The sequence below is a fragment of the Aquarana catesbeiana genome, linkage group LG01 (genome assembly GCF_042186555.1).
Source record: "Aquarana catesbeiana isolate 2022-GZ linkage group LG01, ASM4218655v1, whole genome shotgun sequence".
Lineage (NCBI taxonomy): Eukaryota > Metazoa > Chordata > Amphibia > Anura > Ranidae > Aquarana > Aquarana catesbeiana.
The window spans coordinates 881,719,981-881,741,401 of record NC_133324.1 but is presented as its reverse complement, the minus strand read 5'-3'; the positions used below and the strand labels follow the sequence as shown (position 1 = coordinate 881,741,401).

At 40.7% G+C, this 21,421-nt stretch overlaps 1 protein-coding gene across 2 annotated transcripts in view; it reads right to left on the bottom strand.

Annotated features, from left to right (window-relative positions):
- SORCS2 (sortilin related VPS10 domain containing receptor 2) overlaps nt 1-21,421 on the bottom strand; it is a 1,340,427-nt gene that overhangs the window by 266,137 nt on the left and 1,052,869 nt on the right. The gene's annotated exons all lie outside the window — the stretch shown is intronic.

Sequence of the window (21,421 nt, the reverse complement as noted above, 5' to 3'; positions counted from 1 at the left end):
TTAAAGAAAAAACAATTATCTGGTAAAAATGGAGGAAGCATTTGGATGAAAACTATGACAGACATGATGGATTTCTACATTGGTTGCTGTTTAACCATAATAAAGGTGTTTACCATTTAATCCAGAGGTACACCATTGCTTTCTCTGTGGTATCTACTTATAAGATATCAAGTTACCATCCCGGCCCAATGGATGGCATTGCACTCAGCTTTGTTTTAATAAAAAGTTACATGCGGCCTTTTCCACAAGCCTACCAATGAAAGGATCTCTCCAACAGACTTTGAAGTAATTGGGACTGATTTCTGATTGTATCCAATCTTCTGATGAGCAGTGCACAGACAGCATGCTGACTCAGTAGAAGACATTGCAAGCAGGGTTTGAGACATGGAACTTTTATCTAGGCCTACTAGAGCAGAGACCAGCATCAGCCTAAATTGTGTCAATTTACTGGATTGTTAACGCCAGCTTTATATTAAAAGATGTTTCCACTAAATCCAGAGTAATCTACTCTAGAAGTCATAGAAAGTCTCCTCAGTGGAGCACAGAAATAAAAACCTAAGAGATAAATATACTATTGAAATACATATATGGGAACTGTTTTGTCTATTTGGGCCCATCCATGTCTTTACGGACCTTGTTTTGTTCACTGGTGTGCAGTCATGTTGGAACAGGAAGGGGCCATCCCCAAACTGTTCCCACAAAGTTGGGAGCATGAAATTGTCCAAAATCTCTTGGTATGCTGACGCCTTAAGCGTTCCCTTCACTAGAACTAAGGAGCCAAGCCCAACCCCTGAAAAACATCCCCACACCATGATCTCCCCTTCAACAAATGATTTGGACCAGTGCACAAATCAAGGTCCATAAAGACGTGGATGAGCATGTTTGGGGTGGAGGAACTTGACTGGCCTGCACAGAGTCCTGATCTCAACCCGATAGAACATCTTTGGGATAAATTAGAGCAGAGACTGCGAGCCAGGCCTTCTCGTCCAACATCAGTGCCTGACCTCACAAATGTGCTTCTGGAAGAATGGTCAAACATTCCCATAGACACTCTCTAAACCTTGTGGACAGCCTTCCCAGAAGAGTTGAAGCTGTTATAGCTGCAAAGTGTGAGCCAACTCAATATTGAACCCTACGGACTAAGACTGGGATGCATTAAAGTTCATGTGAATGTAAAGACAGGTGTCCTAATATTTTTGGTAATATAGTGTATCTATTGTTTGTATTGTTATTACAATACTGATGTTATATAATAAAAATATATATGCTGTAACCATGGATTAATTTAACTTTCAGTGATCACAACAAAGGCTATCATGGCATTCATATTGAAGGAGACTAATAAGCTCATCCTTCTCTTCTCTCTCTAGCATATTCTTTACCAGCACATGTGAATGCAGGGCATCTCATTGGTCCTAAGTGCTCTCCTGCCTTTAAGTGTTCTTGTATAGAAGATTACAAGTGGCTGTAATCAAGTCAAAATTTTATTTAATTAATAACCACATTATTTGCTTTTTTTTTAATATATCTGGCTGGAGTTCAGCTAAAGCAGTATTAAAAACCAAAAATGATTGTATTGCAGATTACCAATACTTAGATGTGGTGGCTGCACTCATTTTCTTTTTTATGCTTTCTTTCTTTTATTTGCATCTGGTGATTCTGACAGTAAGTCTGTTATTTTTCAACAGAACAAGCTGCCCTGCAGATGTAGTAGTTAGAGGGTTGAGACAAACTACAGGTGCTTACAATTATCAGCTTGTATTTATTTATTTATGTAAAATTTTTATCCCAAAAGGAAAAAACTGTTGCAACAATTAATTAAAAAAATGTTAGCTGGAGTTTGGCTTCAACTTGTTTAGTGTATCCAAAGGTGTACGCAGAGAAGGGACTGGGGAATCTCTGTCCTCAGTACTTTTGTCTGTCTAAAAGTGAGACATCAAGGGTCTGTTTGGATCCCTGTTATTTCACCAAAGCCGCCCAAATGGGGCTCCTAAACAAATAGTAAAAAACAAAAAAAATAATAAAAAATGATTGATAAAGGGATTGTAAACCCTCCTAATGCATCCTATGCATTAAGGTGAAAAAACCTCTGCCACTGACCGGCCCCCCAGCCCCCCCGAGTCCTGTAATTCACATGTCGGAGAGACGCTCTTCCCCTCTCCCCATTGTCTCGGCTCTTGATTGGATAGATTGATAGCAGTGCAGCCATTGGCTCCCAGAGGGCGGGGCCGAGTCCTACATTCGGCGTCTATGGATGCCGAATGCTGGACATGGGAGCGCGCCTGCAAGGTAACCCCCCCGGGAGAGTGCTTCTCCTAGGGGGTTATGCGATGCAGGAAGGAGCTATCAGCGCCTCCGGGGGTCCCCAGAAGACGAGGTTCGGGGCCACTCTGTGCAAAATGAACTGCACAGTCGTGGTAAGTATGACATGTTTGTTATTAATTTTTTTTTTTTTTTTTAAACAAAGCCTTATACCTCGTACACACAATCGGACCTTCTGACAACAAAACCGTGGATTTTTGTTCGAAGGTTGCTGGCTCCAACTTGTCTTGCATACACATGGTCACACAAATGTTGGCCAACAATTACGAACGTGGGAACGTGGTGACGTACAAGATGTACGACGAGCCTATAAAAAGGAAGTTCAATAGTCATGTGATATCTCCATTACGAACGGTAGTTTTACAAGACCGAGCGCTTCCGGCTCGTACTTGATTCCAAGCATGCGTGAACTGTTGTGCAACGGACTTGTGTACACGCGATCGGAAAGTCCGACAACAAAGTTTTGTTAGCGGAAAATTTGAGAACTTGCTAGCCAATATTTGTTGGTGGAAAGTCCGACAACAAATGTTCGATGGAGCATACACACGGTCGGACTTTCAGCCAACAAGCTCACATCCAACATTTCCCGTCAGAAAATCAGATAGAGTGTACGCGGCATTACAATCACTTTAAAACAGATATTGTAAAAAATAATAATAAAATTGTAAAAAAGTAATAGCAAAACAAATATAAAAAATAAAATACTGACACCAATCATTGCCTTTCTGACACTGTCCACTGCTCTATTGACACCGGCCTCTGCCCTACTGACACCATCCTCTGGTCTACTGGCACTGTCCATTTCCCTACTGCCATATTAATATATATACATACCTCCCAACATTTTGAGATGGGAATGATGGACACCTACTAACAAATGTATGTAGGCATAGGACACACCCCCTGCCACACCCCCTTAAAGGAGAATTAGCAAAAAAAAAAGGTTAATTACCGTATTTATCAGAGTATAACACGCACAGGCGTATAACACGCACATTCAATTTAAGAGGGAAGTTTCAGGAAAAAAAATTAAATTTTAAATAAAGAACTTTGAAGCAAAATAAGGGTCAGTGCCCATCTGCAGCCTCACCATTGCCATCAATGCAGCCTGATCAGTGCCCATCTGCAGCCTCACAAGTGCCATCAATGCAGCCTCATCAGTCCACATCAATGCAGCCTCACAAGTGCCATCAATGCAACAGCCTCACCATTACCATCAGTGCAGCCTGATCGATGCCCATCTGCAGCCTAGAGGGGACAGGGAGGGGGGCAGGACGAGCGCAGACAGATTACACACAGTGAGAATCTCCTATAATAGACAGAACAGTGGTCCAATGGCGGCCCAGGAGACGGGACTTCCTATTACAGAGGCCGCCAAGTAAACAGGACTTTCTCACTGTGTGTAATCTGACGGCACTCGTCCCGCCCCCTTCCCTGTCCCCTCCGAGGCAGTTAAAATTGAAGTATTGGCGTATAACACGCACACGCTATTTGCACCCAATTTTCATGGTGAAAAAGTGAGTGTTATATGCCAATAAATACAGCAAATCCACAAGGACTTTTTTTTTACCACTACTATTCCTTTATATTGGTTTTTAAAATGTACAAATGCAGGTTTAGCACTGGGACATAAAAAGTGCATTTTATATACAATAGATCATAACAATATAGATCAGACCAAAATGAGGGACAAATGAGGAGGAATGAGGGACAGAGGAACATTGCTCCAAATCAGGGACAGTCCCTCCAAATCAGGTACAGTTGGGAGCAATATATATATATATATACACACACATTTGTATTTGCGCTTTGGGGTGCACACCCTGATGCAATAGGCTGCGCACACCTATGAGTGTATCTAAATCTGCTAGTACATCGGACACTCCCCTCTCCCCAGACTGACAATGCTGCTGTCCAAAGGTGTTGCTTTTGCTCCTTCATCCAGATTGGGGGCACTCTAATACAGGAGGTGTGTTACTGGTCAGATCAGCAGGTGAAAGCAGAGGGGGAAAAACTAATGCAGCCACCACATCTAATGATTGGAATATATGACATTTATGGTTTGGGTTTAAGTGATATGCTTTAAGTTGATGAACACCTTCTATGTTTAGTTAAATTGTCGACGTTTTCAATGCAGCCATCAGACTCCAACTGCCATTTTTTTTTAAAAAATGCAGATTAAAAAAACAAAAGTATGAGATTTTTTCGACATGAAGAGTATCTTTTCTCAATCCTGCTCTCTTAGAACAAATCATGACTACGATTTAGTTATTTATTAAATCCCGTAAACAGTTACAAATAACTCAGGGGGCCGAATGGACAACTTTATCAGCTAATTAAATGCAAGATATATGAAGAAATTACATTTTAAATATATGCACTATCCTTGATAAATGTCCCTTGATTAATCAGACATATATTCAATTGCTCGCAGTAATATTAAACTTACTGTGCCGAGCTGTCGTGGCTAAAAGGTTTCCTAATTCAGTGTCCTCCAGAAAGCAATTAGGTCGGCTTGTGTAGCAATTTTCATGAAATATGAATACTTAATCAGCCACTTTTTTTACCATTATTAACGAATAAAATTCTCTGCAGCCTTACGAGAAGGGCCAATAACCAATCAAAATAAAGATCTATGGAACACTGGATATGATTCATGAGTTTCAAGTGAATAACTCAGACTGTTGGGTTCATTGTTTGACATATATCCTTCCTGTGTTGGCTCTACTCTACGCGGGACCTTCCAACGTCAACGTGTGTGTTTTCTATTGTGGAGCACTGCTGTATGGAGCAGATGCTGGCCTGGCTTCTGGGGTGCAAGGACTCCGTGTTATTCCTGGCAGAACAATCCCTCCAAGATACTGAACAAGGTCTGGACAAAACTTCAAGAGAGACCCAAAAGGAAGCATTGATCAATGATTGTAGATACTTGGCTAGGCCTACTAACAGCTGATTTTTAAAAAGTAAGTGGAAAAGCACTTTTTTTTTTTGCCAAAAAAAAAATATACAGTCCTTGTTTCAACAACCTGATAGTTGTCGGTAATTGTTTCTTCCAAAGTGATGAACCGGAGTTAATATGTTAACATGCTTAGAGGAAACGTCAAATTCTTTTAACCACTTCAGCCCCAGAAGGATTTGCTCCCTTCGTGACCAGGCCCTTTTTTTGCGGCACTGCATCGCTTTAACTGACAATTGTCATAGGCATCTCCCCGTTCTGCCTCTCCGTGCCACGATCGAAGGCCACTGGCGGACATCGAGCCCACGGCATGCACGCACCTGCTAGCTGCCAATGACGGAGTGACATACGGTTGGGTCGTTTTGCACACCCATGCCATTCTGTTGGCGTATATCGGCGTGAGCCGGTCAGCAAGTGGTTAAACTTAAGTGGTATTAAACTCAAAACAAAAAATGTAATATATTGCAACTTACTAATTCTTAAATGTGGTGGCTGCGTTGGTTTTATTTTTAGACAGTTTTCCCCTTTATTTCCACCCTGTGATCTGGCTAGTAAGCATAGGTGTGCACAGCCTATTGCATTAGGGTGCGCAGCCCTAAGCTCAAACATCCGTTTGTCCATGGACATTTACTGACAGGTGAAAAGTGCCTGTTTTTTACAAACCATCTGTAAATTTAAGGATAGTTTGGGAACACACGGCTGGGGTGTACACATGCTGCCACTGTGATGCTTTGTTTTGTGACTGTGGCAGGAAATATAACCTCTGTTGCTTTCTGTGGGCACAGCGCCTGCTGAACATGACCCATTCAAGTGATCAAGCGACTGAGTCCCTAAAGGGATACTGGGGCTGGACAGGAAGGGGCATCGCACACTTGTGAGCAAAAACCCCATCAGTTTATCCAACTAGCAGATTTTTAGCCACCCCCCAATAGAACTAAATGGGTGATTAGGGTGTGCCCAGGCACACCTTGCACACCCTGTGCAGACGTCTATGCTAGTAAGTCTGTTGTTTTTCGACTTCCTTTAACAGATTAATCTGTCCAGCAAAAGTGTCAGTAAGAATGGCAATGAAAGGGGTGCTTACAATGGTCAACTTTTATTAATTTATGTTAAACCTTTATCGCAAAATGAAAAAAAAAAAAAAAAACCAGCGTAAAGAGTGTTAGCTGGAGTTTTGCTTTAATTTGTTTGTCAAGTCCATGTAAATCTAACACTATCCTCCGCCCTATGCTGACAATGCAGCGGTCCAAGTGTGTCTCTGTTGCTCTTCCATCCAGAGTGGAAACACACCAACTAAGGCCTCTTTCACACGGCCGATCCGTTGAGGTCCGCCTGTCAGTTTTTTAGGCGGACCTGAACGGACACTCCATGGAGGTCTATGGAGCATCGGATGTCAGCGGTGACATGTCCGCTGACATCCGACCCGCTCCGATCAAGTGTGATGGAGGAAAAACCTACTTTTCCATCCGTCTGCGGATCGTATCAGGTGACGACGGACTCTACGGTCCGTCGTCATCCGATCCCCCATAGGGGAGAGCGGCGCTCTGACAGGTCCGTCACTGCACAGTGTGCAGCGACAGACCTGTCATCTGCCTGCTCAGCGGGGATCCACGGAGCGTTCCCCTGCTGAGCAGAGCGGGCTCCGTACACGGACACGTCCGTGTGAAGGAGCCCTAAAACAGAAGTTTGTTAGGCTGCTTTCACACTGGGGCAGCGGGCATTAGCAGTAAAGAGTTGCTAATTTTAGCGGCGCTTTACCGCTGTTATAGCGGCACTTTTCGGCTGCTTGTGGGCGCTTTTAACCCCCCCGCTAGTGGCCGAGGAAAGGGTTAAAAGCACCCGAAAAGCGCAGCTGCTGAATGGCTTTGTAGGTGCTTCGGCAACAGTGCCCATTGATTTCAATGGCAGGGGTGGTTTAGGAGTGCTGTATACATCGCTCCCGCACTGCCCCAAAGATGCTGCTTGCAGGATTTTTTTTCCCGTCCTGATAGCGCACCGCCCCAGTGTGAAAGTGCTCAGGTTCAGAAAAAAAAAACAAAAAAAACACTTGCTATAAAACATATCCAATAAAAAAAAAAAAATGAAAAAATCGAATTTCTTCATCAATTTAGGCCAATATGTTTTCTGCTACATATTTCGCTAAAAAAAATCCCAATAAGCGTATATTTATTATTTTGCGCAAAAGTTATAGTGTCTACAAACTGTCGGATATTTGTATTTTTTTTTACTAGTAATGGCGGCGAACAGCGACTTATAGCCAGACTGCGATACTGCGACAGACATTCTGACACTGCTTTGCAGGAATACAGGATACATGCCTTTCCTACTGACAGAATGGCGATCGGCCTTGTTTACAAAGGTAGACTGCTATTCTACCTACGTAACGAATGATGGGCTGGTGCCAAGCATCGAGTTTGCGGTACCTGCTGAGTGCCCTGATTATCCATGCAGCTCCATCACCGATGCGTGTCAGTGCCCACTGGTGATGCCCACCAGTGATGCCCGCCAGTGCCCACCAGTGATGCCAATTAGTGCCCATCAGTGATGCATGTTAGTGCCCATTAGTGCCTCCTCATCAGTGCTGTTTATCAGTGCCGTCTATCAGTGCCTATTATTGCCACCTATCAGTGCCCATTATTGCCACCTATCAGTGCCCATAAGGGCTGCCTATCAGTGCCCATGAGTGCCGCCTATCAGTGCCACCTATCAGTGTTTCCTATCAGTGCCCATCAGGGCTGCATATCAGTGCCCATCAGTGCTACATATAAGTGCCTTCTCATCAGTGCCACCTATTCAGTGCCCATAAGTGAAGGAGAAAAATTACTTATTTACAAAATTGTCTTTTTATCATTTGTTTAGTAAAAAATGAAAAACCCGGTGGTGATTAAATACCACCAAAAGAAAGCTCTATCTGTCTCCAAAAAATGGTAAAAAATGTAGTTTGGGAACAGTGTTGCATGACCGCGTGATTGTCATTTAAAGTGTGACAGCGCCGAAAGCTGAAAATTGGTCTGGGCCGGAAGGGGTTAATAGGCTACTCATTTTTATCTTGAGATTTTTTGACCATAGTTCTGCTTTAACAGAGCAAACTTTTTTTTTGGTCTGTTGAATAAGTCGTACGAGAAACAGCTGTGAATGCTGTCACTAAAATCATGTAGACTTTTTTCAGGGAAAGCCCCACAACTTCAACTGAAAAATACATAAATTGGTCCAATCACTAATGGATGAGGTTCGTAGACCACGTCTTTCTACCCTCTCCCCAGTCAGTGGTTTTGTTGTGTACAAAGTAAAAGTTGACTTCAAAGCTGCATAAGTCTGTGGTTTACAGAACTTTCTTCATAGAAAACATTTTCAATGTGTCCTAATATAATTCCGAATTTCCGAGCTGTGATGGCAGAACAAGCACACTGCCAGCAGCTTTGGAATTTTAATGATGCCTTTAAGATAAACGTCAATGTGTTCTGGTTTTGATAGCACTAAAATGTACTTAAGTTCTACAGTCTATGAAAACCTCATCTGAAACTTGCTGAATTGAAATAAAAAGTCAGTGTTTTTTTAAATGATCCACAGTCTGCCCACTGTATTTAGCTGCCTCAGCTGTACTGTCACAGGCTCATTGATGGCAATATATTTAGTTATAAACCAAGATGTTACTAGTTTCCTTTTCATGCAGAGGCTGAAATATTGCATGTTTAGGGAGTACAACGTGAAGTAAACCAAGCACAGGGAAATCTGCACTTCTGCAAAAGTTTACAGCACCTATACATATGGCAAGGGTAAGTTTTCAGTGGCAATATGTATTTGACCTACGTGCTTATAGTACGATGGCTGTACCTAAGGTGATGCAAAAGTGGGCATAACTTTTTTTTATTAAAGGGTAAGTTCACCTTTACTAAAAATCTGTAAGGTGAACTTACACTGGACCTCCTCCTCGCCCCCCCCCGGTCACGCTGTACCTGAGTCCCACGATCACTCGCTGTGGGACATCAGATCGCCACTTCACCGGTTAGGGGATTTGAAATCCACGCGGCTTAACCACTTGCCGTCCAGCCACCGCAGTTGTACTGCAGCAAGTTGCGCAAATTGGCATCATTGTACGTTGGCCGCGTACACGAAGATCTGTGGGCGCGCGCACGTGCCCATTCGCTAGCAGGGGAGCCAATCAGCGGGTCCGGCAGACTCAATGTCCGCCGGCCACCCGCGATCACTCCACAGAGAGGCAGAACGGGGATCTGCCAGTGTAAACAAACAGATCAAAAGAAAAGACGAGGGAAACCTCAGGTGAGAGAACCCTGAGAGATAAAGCGGCTACCAAGACAGCAAAGGGCAATACTAGAGTCTGGTAAAAATTATACAAAAGTTTATTCAAGTTAAAGAATAAAAACATTGCTCAAATTACTGAGAATCAATTAATATCTACACTGGTTATGGTTTGTTAAGTCCCACACTGCTGGGGTGGAGTGTGGTACTTAGACAATGGACATACAGACATATTTTATCTCTCGGGGTTCTCTCATCTGAGATTTCCCCCATCATTTCTTCTGGTCCAGTTTGCTTGGCTACGGCAGCAACACCTTAACTGGGTGAATGGCATCGGGTCTGCATTAATTAACATATATGGTAGAGGTGCCATCAGTGGACCCATTATCTTTTTGTTTTGTAAACAAACAGATCCCCCGTTCTGTCAGGGGAGTAGAGTGAGATCGTCTGTTCCTAATGATTAGGAACAGCGATCTCTCTCTACTGCCTGTCAGTCTACTCCCCCCACAGTTAGAAACATCTCCCAGGGAACACATTTAAGCCTTTAATCGCCCCCTAGTGTAAACCCCTTCCCTGCCAGTGTCATTTATACAGTAATCAGTGTATTTTTATAGCACTGATCAATGTATAAATGTCACTGGTCCCAAAAAAAGTGTCAAAAGTGTCCAATCTGTCTGCTGCAATGTCGTAGTCCCGCTAAAAATCACTAATTACTAGTAAACTACTAGTAAAAAAAATAAATAATAAAAATGCCATAATCTATTGCCTGTTTTGTAGACACTATAACTTTTGCGTAAACCAATTAATATACACTTATTGTGATTTTTTTGAACCAAAAATATGTAGTAGAATACATGTTGGCCTGAACTGATGAAGATATTTTTTTTTTTTACATTTTTTGGGGGATATGTATTATAGCAAAAAGTAAAAAATATATATAAAAACCGCAGAGGCGATCAAATACCACCAAAAGAAAGCTCTGTTTGTGGGAAATTTTGTTTGGGTACAACGTTGCACAACGGCGCAACTGTCAGTTAAAGCGACGCAGTGCCGTATCGCAAAAATGGCCTGGTCATTAACGAGGCAAATCCTTCCAGTCCTTAAGTGGTTAATCTCCTTAATGTACCTTGTAAAGGTATCTATAGGAGGCATTCGAATTGGTCGGCACCGTCACATGGACAGCGCTGACCAATCAGGACCCGCGTAGCCCCTCCTGTCAGCGCTGGAGATGAAGAGAGAAAGCTGCAGGGATTTCAAATCCCTGGACCGGTAAAGTGGCGACCTGATGTCTCACAGTGGGTAATCGTGGGACTCAGGTACAACAGGACCGGGGGGGGTGTCCAGTGTAAGTTCACCTTACAGATTTTCTGTAAAGGTGAACTTACACTTTAAGAAGGACATTCATCCTAGAAAGAAAAAAAATTAAAGTCAGCAGCTACAAATACAGTAACTGTTGACCCTTAATAAAAGTACACCTGTCCAAGGATCCAGCGCCGTCCTCCCTCTGGCTGGTCCTTCACCAGTCTTCAGGTCCCCAGACAGCATATTTAGTGTGGGAAGCTGGCTGTGTCACCGAGTGCCTTCACAGCTGGCTTCTCACTGCTCATATGCAAGCTGCGCTGCGCATTGTGAATAGTCCCGCAGCCTTCTGGGACATGTGATGCGCTCCAGAAGGCTGTGGACAAAGTGAAGGGGGAGGGCGAACTTCCACCTAGGCAATCTGGGCAGAAGTGGGAGTGGGTACCTGTCAAAACCAGGTACCTGCTCCCCCAAAAAAGTGCCTAAAGTCAAAGAGGAGGAGAGGGGGGAGGCAGAAAAGTGGAACATTCTCTTTTGGGTGTTGTTCTGCTTTAACAGAAAAGTACAGCCAAAGCTCGTTTGGCTGTATTTCTCTTGTGGATCACAGAATTGCAGTTCGTTCTGCACTCCTGTGACCCATTTTCAACAAACTGGCTGAAATCACAGAACCGGTCAAGGCTTGGGCAAGATCATGACAATGAAGTCGGGACCCATCCACATCCCTGGGCCAACACACAGCTCAGCCTCTCAGCTAGTCAGCTGCTCCCACCCTCTCCACAGCCCAGCTCTCCAGTGAGTGGGGGGGGGGGGGGGGGGCAGAGCAGAGAGCTTTGACTGACAGTCACCAGCTCTCTGCTAAGGGAGCCCTGAGAACCGAGCAATGTTTGATCGCTCGGTTCTCAGAATTAGAGCTGGTGAGGGACAGATGCAGCATCAGCTGGGTAAGTATGATTCTGCAAAAAAAAACAAAAACAACCCATACTTCTGTTATAACCTACATAGTTTGTTCAAATTTCACATGTTGGTAGAGTAACTCTTCCTCTATAGTAACTCTGCTTCTTCTTCATTTTCATTGCAGGTAATTAATGGATTCCAAGCAGAAGCAACATGCTGTTATTGAGTTCTTCATGAAGGAGGGGGGCATGCTATATGACATCCATAGAAGGCTACATAATGTTTACAGAGATGACACCATAAACTTCTTCATCCATATGTGCACATTGGTCTTGTCAGTGGTGTCATCTCCATACACTAAGGATGTCAGACCACCTGCACCCCTCCTTCACCAAGAACTCAATGACACCACATTGCTTCTGCTTTGGATCCATTATTTACCTGCAATGAAATAGAAGAGTTATTATAGAGTTAGATCTCTTTCACATTGAAGAACGCCCCACGCTAGCGGTAAAGCGACGCTCGCTTCAGCGGCGCTTTACCGGCACTGTGCAGGCGGGAGCGGGGCACTTTTAACCCCAAAGAAGGGGTTAACAAGGGGTTAAAAGAGCCCAAAAAGCGCTGCTGCCGAAGTGTTTTGCAGGCGTTTCGGCAGCGCTGCCCATTGATTTCAATGGCAGAAGCGGTTTAGGAGCGGTGTATTTACCACTCCCGCACAGCCCCAAAAATGCTGCTTGAAGGACTTTTTTTCCGTCCTGCAAGCGCACCTCCCCAGTGTAAAAGCACTCAGTGGCAGGGGAGGCAGTTTGTAGGTACTACTTTTAGCGCTAAAGTGCCTGTAAAGCACCTTCAATGTGAAATGGGTCTAATGCCCCGTACACACAAGCCGATTTTCCGTCCTAAAAAAACTTGGATGGTTTTTCCGACTGAATTCCGCTCAAGCTTGCCTTGCATACACACGGTCACACAAAAATTCTCGGAACTTTCGACCGTCAAGAACGTGGTGATGTACAACACTACGATGAGCCGAGAAAATTAATTTCAATGCTTCCGAGCATGTGTCGAATTGTTTCCAAGCATGCGTAGGAATTTTGCGCGTCAGAATTTGTACAGACGATCGCATTTTCGGATAGGAACTTTTCCCAACCGAAAAATAGAGAACCTGCTCTCAATCTTTTGCTGGCTGGAATTCCGCCAGCAAAAGACCGATGGAGCATACACACGGTCGCATTTTCCGACAAAAAGCTCTCATCGGAGTTTTGCTGGCGGAATTTCCGATCATGTGTACGCGGCATTACTCTACCAACATGTGAAATTTAAACACCCTAGGTAAGTTAATGGAAAAAGTTATGCCCACTTTTGCATGACTTTTAGTAGAGTGGCAAAAACAGACTCTGGATTTTCAGATATATTCAGTAAAAAGTTAATAACAGCAATAGTCTTGTGTTGAGTGCAATAAACTATAGATGCCAAGTTCTGGTATACTGAAATGGGGCCATTGAAATATGATTTCGTATTGTTTGTTCTTCACACAATGGGGGTTATTTACGAAAGGCAAACCCACTTTGCACTACAAGTGCAAACTACAAGTGCAAAGTGCACTTGAAATTGCACTTGGAAGTGCAGTCACTGTAGATCTGAGGGGGGCATGCAAGGAAAATAAAAAACAGCATTTTAGCTTGTATATGATTGGATGATAAAATCAGCAGAGCTTCCCCTCATTTCAGATATACCCCTCAGATTTACAGCGACTGCACTTCCAAGTGCAATTTCAAGTGTAGTGCAAAGTGGATTTGCCTTTCGTTAAAAAACCCCCATTGTCTGAATAATCTTGTTTAATCTGAATTGTTTTCTGAAAAATGAAATGACCTGAAAAAGTATAGGCTGATGCAAAAGGAACACTAGAAATAGAAAATTGGAAGGGTACTTCTGCCAAAAACTTCTTCCTTCCCCTACTTGAGGTTATTGAAGCCGTATTAGTTTTTCTCTTCCTTTCCCCTAGAAATCCTTGATTTTTTATGTAAAATTGAAGGTGCACTGCATACTAAGTGCAGTGTATACTCCCAGCTCATTCCTGGCATCCATTAGATGCTGAGAATTAAGCTGTGTGCCGGGGATGATTTAGCTGTTGCAATAGTCACATCATCAGAGGCCGCCCAATGGTAGGAAAGGATGACAACTGAGAAACCGGAAGGCAGGTGTAACAACTCTCTTATATATTTATTTATATTTTATTTCACTGTTTGCCTAGAGTTCTGCTTTAAAGTGGCACTAAACTGTTAAAAAAAATCTATCAAAGCATGTATCTTAATTCAGAAACCCCCTTCTATTACTCTCGGCCTCCTCCAAATCTCTAAACTCCTTTTTTTTATTGGTTCTGTGATGTTGCCTTCCTGTTTGAGGGTGGCTACATGCATTCTCCTTGGTCTCACTGTTTGTAGGAGCATAGCCAACCTGTCTTGCTCTTTCCTCACATGGACTATGGGATTTGTATATAGAACTTAGAACTGCAAACAAACAGAATGGAGGGGAAAAATAGTTTCAGAAACTCATGGAGGATGTTAGACATGCGCGGTTTGTTTCGTTCTGAATGGAAATTCGGAAACATCTTTCATTATTCGGAAATTCCGTTGTACAATAGAAACAAATTTAAACGAATCTGAAATAACGAAACAATACTGTTTTCAAATCAAATTTGGATTCAAATAGTTTTCGAATCAAATTTGAATTTCTGATGAGAACAAAATAGAATAGAAAATAAAGGAATAGAATAGAAAATAATAGAAAAGAATAGAAAAGAAAAGAACAGAAAGTAAAACAGTACAAAATAGAATAGAAAATAAAAGAACAGAATAAAATTGAAAATAAAGGAATAGAATAGAATAAAAAATAGAATAAAATAGAATAAAATAGAAATAATATAACCATCTTCTGAAACTTAAATTTCAAATAGAATACATTGTAATTTGAATACAATAGAAAAGAATAGAATTGGAAAAAAAAGAATACAATAGAATACAATAAAAAAAACAATAGAATAAAATAGAAAAAAAAAATAGAAAGAATATAACCATCTCCTGAAATTTGAATTTCAAATAGAATACATTTGAATTTGAATACAATAGAAACAAATATAATATAAAAGAATAGAATAGAAAAAAAAGAAAAGAATCAAATAGAATAGAATAGAAAAAAATAGACATAATACAACCATTCTGAAATTCGAATTTCAAATAGAATACATTTGAATTTGAATACAATAGAAAAGAATAGAATATGATAGAAAAGAAAAAGATGGAATAGAAAGAATATAACCATCTTCCAAAATTAAAATTTCTAATAGAATAAATTAAATTTGAATAGAATTAAATTTGAATACAATAGAAAAGGATAGACTATGAAATAAAAGAATAGAAGTAAAAAAACAATAGCTTAGAATAGAATAGAAAGAATATAACTATTTCCCAAAACTCAAACATAATAAATTCGAATTTGAATGAAATTGAAGAGAATAGATTAGAATAGAAAAGAAAAGAAAAGAATTGATTAGGATAGAAAATAAAAGAAAGGAATAAAATATAATATAATATAATAAAACAATAGAATAGAATATAAAACAATAGAATATAATTAAATAAAAAATAGAATAGAATAGAAAGAATATAAACATTTCCCCCAATTTAAATTCTAATTTGAATAGAAAAGAAAAGAATAGATAAGACTAAAATAAAAAAGAAAATAATAGAATTGACTAGAATAGAAACGAAAAGAATAGAGTGGAATAGAATAGAATAAAAAAAATGAATAGAATTGAATAGAAAGAATATAACCATCTTCCAAAATTCGATTTTCGATTAGAATAAATTTGAATTTGAATAGAAAAGAATAGAATAGAAAATAAAAAAATAGAAAAGAATAGAATAAAATAGAACAATAGAACAGAGTACAAAGAATTTAACTATATATCCATTTTCTGAAATTCGAATTTCAAACAGAATAAATTTGAATAGAATAGAAAAGAATAGAATATGATAGAAAAGAAAAGGATAGAATAGAAAATAAAAGAACAGAATAGAAAAAACAACAGAATAGAATGAAATAGAAAAAATATAACCACCTTCCAAAATTTGAATTTTGAATCGAATAAATTCAATTTGAATACAATTAGATTTGAATGCAATTCCAATGGAATTTGATTCGAATACGAATGCAATTTGAATGGAATTCGAATCAATTAGAATTTTCTGAATTTTAATAAATGAAACGAATTCTGAAAACCAATTAAACAACATTAACTAAACAAATTTATATAAATAACAAACTGAAATGAAACAAAACAAATGTTTTCCTTCTGCACACGTCTAGAGAATGTTAAAATGAGGCAGAAAAACACAGTAAAAAGGATGAAAGCAGTTCATGAAAAATAGATTACAGGGCCATTAAGTATTGGATGTGTATGGTTTATTTTTAGAGAACAAGGATATCGTTTAGTGTCACTTTAAAGGTGTTCCAGATAGAGGATAATTGGGTCACCCTGTGTGTAAATTATACATATTTCTTCATTCCCAATGAGGACATTCAGCACTGTGAACACTTGTAATGCACACAACGCCATGTCCTGTCTTGGTGTTGTCAAGTCCTCATTGAAGGCACTCAGGCTGACACAATAGATGTATTTTTAGAGACATTTGTTAACCTTGGATGAAGACTACAGCGGGCATCGGGGAAGAGTTCTTTTATTCACTCGTAACAGGATCAGGAAAGAGACAACAAACTGGATTAGGAAGTGTGGGGATTATTAGGGCCATTTCACTTGGAAGCCACACTTTTTAAGCTCAGCTCTCCTGGTGCCTGCCTTGGTCTTCTAAATGTAAAGGGTGTCTATACTGTGGAAACATCGAAGCAGCAAGTACTAACCCTGAAAATGTTAGCTGCCTATTTGCCTTAGTGTTGTACAAGCTGCTCCTGTGTAAATGAATATTAGTAGACCAGTGTCTGCAATGTCGGTGAGAATTACAACCTAGCAACGTTATGTTGCTAATTGCTCTTGTAATTACTCAATATTCAAAGCAGTTCAAAGGGATGATCTTTAATATGATGTCAGCTTAAGCAACCTTGCAAGTCATTATTTTTTTTAATAAATTGTTCATAATGAAATGTTTATTAACACCAATTAGCCCTAATTAACTTCTTCTCCTCCTGCTTCCTTTTTTTTTTTTACCACTAATTTTTAACCTTGCTTTAATTTTGTTTATTTTGTTGCTTACTTTTGTAGTGACACGTGTTAAATGTGTTTTTTTTTAATCGTATTTGCAAATTATTTTGCCATTGATTTTAATAGAAATTTAATTTTAGTATCATTATAATCAGGAAAAATCATAGAATAAAATACGTTATTACAGTGACACTTTTAAAATGAAGATTGGTCAAACTAGAAAACAGCAATTTTTCCATTCTGTTACATTTTATGTCTATAGAGTGCATAGAAAGTAAGATCATTTTTGCAACATCATACTGCAAAAAAAAATCCTTGTTTGTACTATATACAGTATGTATCACTTTGGTTATCTTATGCAATAACAAAATTAGATTAAAATCAATAGGCCCATAGAGGTATACAGATGTGAGAGCTGAAGTGGTAAAGTGTATGTAAAACCAAACACTGAACTCTCTAATTTGTTCCTTTGTGGTCTACTACAATGCATCCGGAAAGTATTCACAGCACTTTACTTTTTCCACATTTTGCTATGTTACAGCCTTATTCCAAAATGGATTAAATTAATTATTTTCCTCAAAATTCTACAAGCAATACCTCATAATGACAACGTGAAAGAAGTTTGTTTGAAATATTTGCAAATTTATTAAAAATAAAAAATGAAAAAAATCACATGTACATAAGTATTCACAGTCTTTGCTCAATACTTTGTTGAAGCACCTTTGGCACCAATTAGAGCCTGAAGTCTTTTTGAGTATGATGCTACAAGCTTGGCACACCTATTTTTGGGCAGTTGCTCCCATTCTTCTTTGCAGGATCTCTCAAGCTCCATCAGGTTGGATGGGGAATGTCAGTGCACAGCCATTTTCAGATCTCTCCAGAGATGTTTAATCGGTTTCAAGTCTGGGCTCTGGCTGGGCCACCCAAGGACATTCACAGAGTTGTCACGTAGCCACTCTTTGCTATCTAGGCTGTGTGCTTAGGGTCGTTGTCCTGTTGGAAGATGAATCTTCACCCCAGTCTGAGGTCCAGAGCACTCTGGAGCAGGTTTCATCAAGGATGTCTCTGTACATTGCTGCATTCATCTTCCCCTCGATCCTGCCTAGTCTCCCAGTTCCTGCCACTGAAAAACATCCCCGCAGCATGATGCTACCACCACCATGCTTCACTGTAGGGAAGGTATTGGCTAGGTGATGAGCGGTGCCTGGTTTCCTCCAGACATGATCCTTACCATTCAGGCCAAAGAGTTCAAACTTTGTTTCATCAGACCAGAGGATTTTGTTTCTCATGGTCTGAGAGTCCTTCAGGTGCCTTTTGGCAAACTCCAGACAGGCTGCCATGTGCCTCTTACTGAGGAGTGGCTTCCGTCCTACCACTCTACCATACAGACCTGATTGGTGGAGTGCTACAGCGATAGTTGTTCTCCTGGAAGTTTCTCCTCTCTCCACAGAGAAAACGTTGGAGCTCTGTCAGAGTGACCATCAGGTTCTTGGTCACCTCCCTTACGAAGGTCCTTCTCCCCCGATCGCTCTGTTTGGCCGGGCACCCCGCTCCAGGAAGAATCCTGGTGGTTCCAAACTTGTTCCATTTACAAATGATGGAGGAACTGTGCTCATTGAGACCGTCAATGCTGCAGAAATGTGTCTGTACTCTTCCCCAGATCTGTGTCTTGATACAATCCTGTCTCTGAGGTCTACAGACAATTCCTTGGATTTCATGGCTTGGTTTGTGCTCTGAAATGGACTATTAATTGTGGGACCTTATATAGACGGTGTGTGCCTTTCAAAATTATGTCCAATCAACTGAATTTACCACAGGTGGACTCCTATCAAGTTGTAGAAACATCTCAAGGATGATCAGTGGAAACAGGATGCACCTGAGCTCAATTTTGAGTGTCATGGCAAAGGCTGTGAATACTTATGTACATGTGATTTTTTTCATTTTTTATATTTAATACATTTTCAAAGATTTCAAACAAATGTCTTTCACATTGTCATTATGGGGTATTGTTTGTAGAATTTTGAGAAGAATAATTAATTAAATCCATTTTGGAATAAGACTGTAACATAACAAAATGTGGAAAAAGTGAAGTGTTGTGAATACTTTCCGGATGCACTGTAAGTATACCAATGAAAACATTTTGTTACATCTGTTCGATAAGCGCATAAAATACCTTTTGATCCTGCAAAAATCCAGAGGTGTCCTGCACTATGCAGTCTTATCTCGAAAACTGTTATCTACTTTAGTGTTGTGAACTACCCCCCCCCCCCATCACCCATGTTATGATGAGGAGTGGTAAAAATATTCTATAGTCCTAAAATGGTCCTGTCACGGAACGTCCCTCACTTCGCTTGAGTGCTTCCGTCATATACCGCTTCCTAAGTTCTGGAACACGAGTCCAATGGATCTGGCTATAGGAACCCCCCAAGAACTAGACAACACCAGTCTTGGAGTACATCAGGACTAACTCTTTATTTGAGATCTCACACACATTTATACAGCAGGCTGACTCAAAGCTAACCTAATTAACATGAGCTAATTTACTAAAAAATTTACTCAGACCAGATGACAGACTTGTGGGCACCGAGCTTCACACAGTAGTATAAACACAATAGCTGGAGCTAATTACAATTAACAATACAAACAACAATCTCCCCCTTCCTCAGCCTAGACTGTTCGTCTCCTAGCCAGTGCTGGTGGCTAATGTGATCAGCTCATTCAATTAACACACATTACCATAAACATCAACACAGGGTTAATTAGAACAAACAACAATGAGTTGAATACCCTTAGAACTTAGACTAAACTTATTTACATTAAACAGATTATAGCTGACATCAGACAGGTGAGCGGAGTTGATGACATTAGCATCTTCTCACAGTATGAGCCCCAACAGTATGGCTCAGTCACTATTGCTACTATGGCAAATACAGGGTCCCCAGAGTCTGTGTATTTTGGGGGGACATGGAGCTGAATCCAAAGTAACACCAACCCCAGGGTCCCCAGGCATACAGCTCACAGAGACCACCATTCCCCCAAATGCCAGGGCCCATAATCTGTTGGCAAGAGGCTAGCCTTCAGTCCCCTCCAATAGCCTCTGTCTCGGGTGAGTCTGTCACAGATCCTAAAACACTTCCTATCCTAGGAGGACAACCCTGCTGCTCCTCTATAGAGACAGTATTGTCAGTATGCGTTTCAACTTACTCTCACCCCAGGGCAGATAGTGTTTAAGGTTAGGTTCACACTACTGCATGATGGAAGCGAGCACAAAATTGCACATTTTCCCGACATGCACAGAAACATGCTGCCCTTAAGCAGACGTGTGGCGGTGCCATTAATTGTTAATGGTACCCCCACATATCTACTAACATGCACCATGCAGTTTTTGCAGTATGCTTTTAGAAAAGGGTAAGGGACTTCTTTTCCAGATTTCTCATGCATAGGACAGCCCATTGAAATAAATTGCAGGAACATTCTAAAAACATGTGGAAATGTGTGTGAGCTCATTTGCATCGGTAGGTGTGAACCTAGCCTTACTGGAAAGACAACCAGTGGAAAATAAAGGGAAAAAAATGAATGCAGTCACCACAATTTCAATGGCTGGTAAGATGCAATTATTCTATTTTTGTTCTTGGGTTTAGATACACTTTAATGCATTGCTGGGTGTTGACCGAAGTGAATTGACTGACTTGACTGGAGGGATACATGAAGCTTGATGACTGAAAAGTATGCATGTCAGGACCTAGATCATCTACTGGTGGCACTGTGCTTCCTAGAGAAGAAAGTTTTACTTCCAGTGTCCACCAGCAGGTGTCTCTCAACAGCCAACAGATCCCAGTAATCCGTTTCCACCTGACGCTGGCTGCTTGGAGGGGATTTAGTTCCTCCTCTACATTTTAGCCTTGCTCCAGTGGTTTTCTTGCTGCATGATACAGTTTTGTTTGCTGCTTGATACTGCTAGCCATTATCCTATTCCTGATCTTGATCATGCTCTTTGCCTTGTACCTATACCCTGAACCCTGCTGCCTTGTTCCTGATCCTAGTTTTGGTTCTACCTTCCTATATGTTACCCACACCTCTAGTTTTGCCATGCTTTTCTGTGTTCCCCATTTGTATATATTGTATATAGTTGCTTAGTCTTCCTGCTTGTCAGTTTGATTAGTTAGGTATTCTGTCACTGGGTTTTTGGTTTGCTTTTATCTTCATGTTTGCTTTTTGCTGGTGTTTGGATGGATTTTGGTTCACTGTAAATAAATCTTACTTTAAATATAAAATGTTCTGGTTCCAGTTTCCTGAGTGTAGCTCCGCAGATTTGGCCATTCCTGACAATAAATGTTAACACTTAAAGTGTTATTAAACCCAGGAGCCAGCATTCACTATATCTGGTCTCCCACAGTACACAGAACATGGAAATGCAATTATTTTAGTAAATATAAATGGCTAATTACCTTTTCTCATCAGCAGTTAGAGCAGTC